Raw genomic sequence first — 4,097 nt, 5'->3', positions numbered from 1 at the left:
TAACTCAATAGGTCAAAGACCAGTCATTTCTTCTTTCTGGACATGCCTTTGAAATTAAGTTTCTAAAATTCTGAAAATGAATCTAACATAGTAATTCTTGAGAAACTGACCTAAACTCTGATCTGACCTCTCCACCAGGGTGCTCCTCCTTTGCCCGGGTCACCTTTCCGCTGAGCTTCTATCCTGTAACTCTCTGTGTCGCCTCTGTGTTAATTCATGCCCGATGACATGAGGCGGGCTCAGGGCCCTAAGGAGCCCCCAACGCACACGAATCGGACCTCTAACAGCGCCCATCGCCGGGTGGCGGTGGGCATCGCTCCATTTTCAGCAAACCGCTTCTCCATCTTTTTTCTCTCTCAGGAGAGCGAATTGGCATTCTGGCCGCTTCTGACGGTCCTGAGCTTGCCTCCTTTTACAGGGGAAGCTTTCAGGTGGCTTCCCTGCTCCGCAGAACGGCCCCTCGGACCCAAACCCCTTCCTCCGCGTGGACGAAGGAAGCAGGTGAACAGGGTGACCCGGCACAGTGTCCCTGGAGGGGCACCGGGGAACTGGCAACGCTGGCTGCCTCCGGGATGGAGCCACGGGGGCTTAGAGAAGGTGATCGTAGGAACATTGTCGCTGTCTGTCTTTGGGAGCCTTTTACACACTTAAAATGTGCATATATTACCCGTTTAAGCACGCAGATGCTCACATGCTTATGCAAATAGGCTTGAGATTCGGAACTTCTCGGGCCCACTGAGCAGCACACTCCCGCTTCGCTTCGAGCCCCTGTGGTGATCTCTAAGCAGAGGGCCTGAAATTCTGTTATTTCCTCTCCCGGCTCAAGCCAGCATTCTATTCCTTTCTATTTTCTTCTTTTTTTAAAAAAATTATCTTTATTGTTGAAAGTTTTACAGATGCCCCCCTTCCCTCCCCCGCTGACTCCTCCACCCCCCTCCCGCCCCCTCCCCTGGCCTTCCCCACACTATCGTCTGTGTCCCTGGGTTATGCACAGATGAACATAAGGTCTTTGCTTAATCTCTTCCTGTCCCCCCATTTCTTCTTTTTTTTTCACCGTCTTTCTCAGCATCTTAAATGCCTACCGCCTCCAGCTTTCCATTTGCCTCACCCCACCCCTTCCTCTCGCCTCATGTTCAAGGTAGTTCAAAGTCTCTGGGAAGCTGCCTTTGTGACCTAAGTCAGAGGAACAATATTTTTGAGAACCTGTGGGTTAGGTACGTGAACACTGATTTCTCCTACCCTGAACTCCTGCCCTTTACTCACCGTGTAGAAATAATTGTTTTATAAAATTAAAGTCCAAGTGGATAGCTGAGAAACATATGAAACATTGTCCATTCTTTTTTATTTTTATTTATTTTTATTTATTTATTTACTTTTGGCCTTGCTCTGCTTTATTGACCTCAGAGAACTCTTTGGATGCAGTTAACCAACCAACCAACCAACCAACCAACCAAAAACAACCAAACCAAGTGGAAACGGAATGCAGGATGGTGCCCCTGACCCCAGAAGAATTCCCCCCACCAAGGTGGGTTTATGCAAAACGCCAGAGGGGACATGAGGCCGCCCGGTGCCCGGGCGCAGGTGGCCCGGGCAGGTCAGGCCACCCTCTCGTAGGTGCGCGTGGCCACCACGCCGCCGTGGGTGAGCGTCAGGAACAGCTTCCCGGCGCTGACCTCCCGCTCCAGGGTGGTCTCCTGCCCGTCCCACTTCTGCACGTGGACAAGTTTGCCTTTCTCCAGCGTCACAATGGACTTGACCTTCCTGTCATCTGCCGTTGTCTCGTCAAACTCCACCCCCAGCTCGAAGCTGATCTCCGTGTTCTTGAAGGTGCTTTGCGTTTTTATGGTGACAGTGTCCCCGTTTGTTTCGATGACCGTGGTGGTCTTGATTATATTGCCCACCTTCCTGGTAGCAAAATCCACACCGATCGACTGCATGTAGTTGTCGAAATTCTTGCTTTCCACCAGCCTCCAGGTGCCCGCGAAGTCGTCCACCATGGCGAGGCCGGGCTAGGCTGAGAAGGAGAAGCGACAGAGCTGGGGCGTGAGGACCCTGGGACCCTAAGCCTGTCTCTTCTTCTCTGGCTCCCTCCACACTGACCTGGGGTCTCAGGTGAGGCTGCAGGTCCCCGAGCCTCTCAGGGGCAGAGATGACAGAAAAACACACTGTCTTAGCACTCAAGGTGGCAGCCTCTCTCACCTGTCCCCAGGTGTCAGCAGGAAAGGGTGCTCTCTCTCCTCCCTGGTTAAGGACTTCTTGGGCCACACTTCTTGGGCCACCCCAGACAGCTGGTAAGTAACCTAAGAATGTATTTTTTTCCTACTTTAAAAAAAAGTAGCTACATTTTTTTCTACGAGAAATTCCTTTTATAGAGAATACTGCTATCTTTGCCTGACTGAGTCCAGGGTCCTAACTCTTACATCTAAAATGACATTTTAAATGAAATATTAGTCATATATTTCAGGAAAAGAAGTGCCTTTCTTTTAAGTGATACTGTATTTTGAGTGAGTGCCAGAGCTGACGAGTCTAGAATGTGGAGTAAATCTATTGGGATAATCTTAGGAAGACAGAAAATGCCGCTGCTTCATAGGATTCATGACTGCATCACCTTTTCAGATCTCATTCTGAAAGAAAATAAGTACACTCATTGATTCCCTTATAAGATTTGGGGGGTGTCTTTTATTAGGAATTAGTCTGCTGCTAGGAAATTAAGGACAATATAATTGTACCACTAAATTAGGTCTGTTGTATTTGACTTTTAACCCTCTTAAGAGGACACACAGTAGGAAGTTTATATAGAATGTCTTGAACTCCTAGGTAAATTATGTATTTTGTAGTTTTATGTCTTGTCTCTCCAAATATACTACATGATGTTTGAGAAAAAGGAATCAAATATTATTTAATCCACAGCATCTTTCTCAGTGTCTGACAGATAATAAATCTATAATAATTGTTAAATAACTTGAGGAACTAGAGTTGGGAAACTGTAGGGAGTTAGCAATATATATAGCCTGGAGGAGAAATAGTGGGGCCGGTAAGAATAAGCCATTTCCTTAAGGACTGGTACCCTTCAAAGGAAAATCAATTGAGTTTAAAAAACAAGGTTTGCTTTGTTTACAGAGGATAATATTCAATCTACCATCTTCTAAATGTGAAAATGGTTATTTAGTAAATGTGTTATACACTCGAAGGAAAAGTCAGCTCCTGTAGTTCTCAAAACGTAACCAATTAAAGCAAGAGATCTAGGGAAGCAGAAGAATAAAAAAGCAGATGGGGGAAGCAGGGCAGGTTAGGGGAGGGAATTAATGACAAGAGTCAGAGCGGGCAGAAGTGAGGGTGCAGAGGGGTGGAGATTTCCAAGATGTTGGCTGTTTGCACAATTTTATTGTTTATTTGGGTTGTGAAGCTCAGAAAAATTACCATTAATCAGCTTCATCGGGTATTTAAGGTTTTAAATAATAAGCATTACATTTTCTTATCAATGAATTAATTGACCACCATTCAGCCCTCACCTGCTTGACTCTCAAATGAAATAATTAGCTGCTGCAAACGACAGCGACGTGATGAGAGCAGGGAGAGAGCCCCCAGCCTCTCCTGAGACCCTGCGGGCCCCCACCCGACTCATTCCCCAGACTCAGATTCTGGGGGCCTCTGGGTTCAAGTTGGAACTATGCAGCGCCAGGGAGTAGAAGGACCCATCTGCCTCAGTGGGGAAGCAGTGCCACCGGGGCTGGTAGCCTGAGAGCGGCCGCCCGTGACATGCCCACCAGACCGCGGGGTACTTACTCCCGGGCTCTGTGGTTTGCCCGCTACATGCGCTCCGCGTGGCCCCGCAGCTCTCGCCTCCACCGCTGCAGGCCCAGCCGCAGGCACGGCCCCGGGGCCCGAAGAAGGCCTGCCCCGCGCAGCCCTGTTCCGTGAGGTCACAATGCCCACTGTGCGGGCCCGGGCGGCCCAAGCCTGCACAGGCGGCTTGGGGAACAGGGCCGAAGGCAGCTTTATTACTTTATACTTGAAAGCAGGGGAGTCGGGAAGGTCGTAGGGGGCTGAGAGGGGATCAGAGGGGGCAGAATGAGAAGGCAGCTGCCAAGGACATG

The 4,097-nt window shown here is 48.9% G+C and overlaps 1 pseudogene across 1 annotated transcript; it reads right to left on the bottom strand.

The window, feature by feature from the left end:
* Positions 1–1,595: 1,595 nt before the first annotated feature.
* Positions 1,596–1,997, bottom strand: LOC308555079 (fatty acid-binding protein, heart pseudogene; annotated as a pseudogene). The gene has a single exon. The product of its transcript is annotated as a fatty acid-binding protein, heart pseudogene (transcript).
* Positions 1,998–4,097: the final 2,100 nt, after the last annotated feature.

This window comes from Miniopterus schreibersii, assembly GCF_964146895.1.
Source record: "Miniopterus schreibersii genome assembly, chromosome: 3".
Classification (NCBI taxonomy): domain Eukaryota; kingdom Metazoa; phylum Chordata; class Mammalia; order Chiroptera; family Miniopteridae; genus Miniopterus; species Miniopterus schreibersii.
The sequence above is the reverse complement of the archived record's forward strand: the minus strand, read 5'-3'. Positions and strand labels throughout refer to the sequence as shown.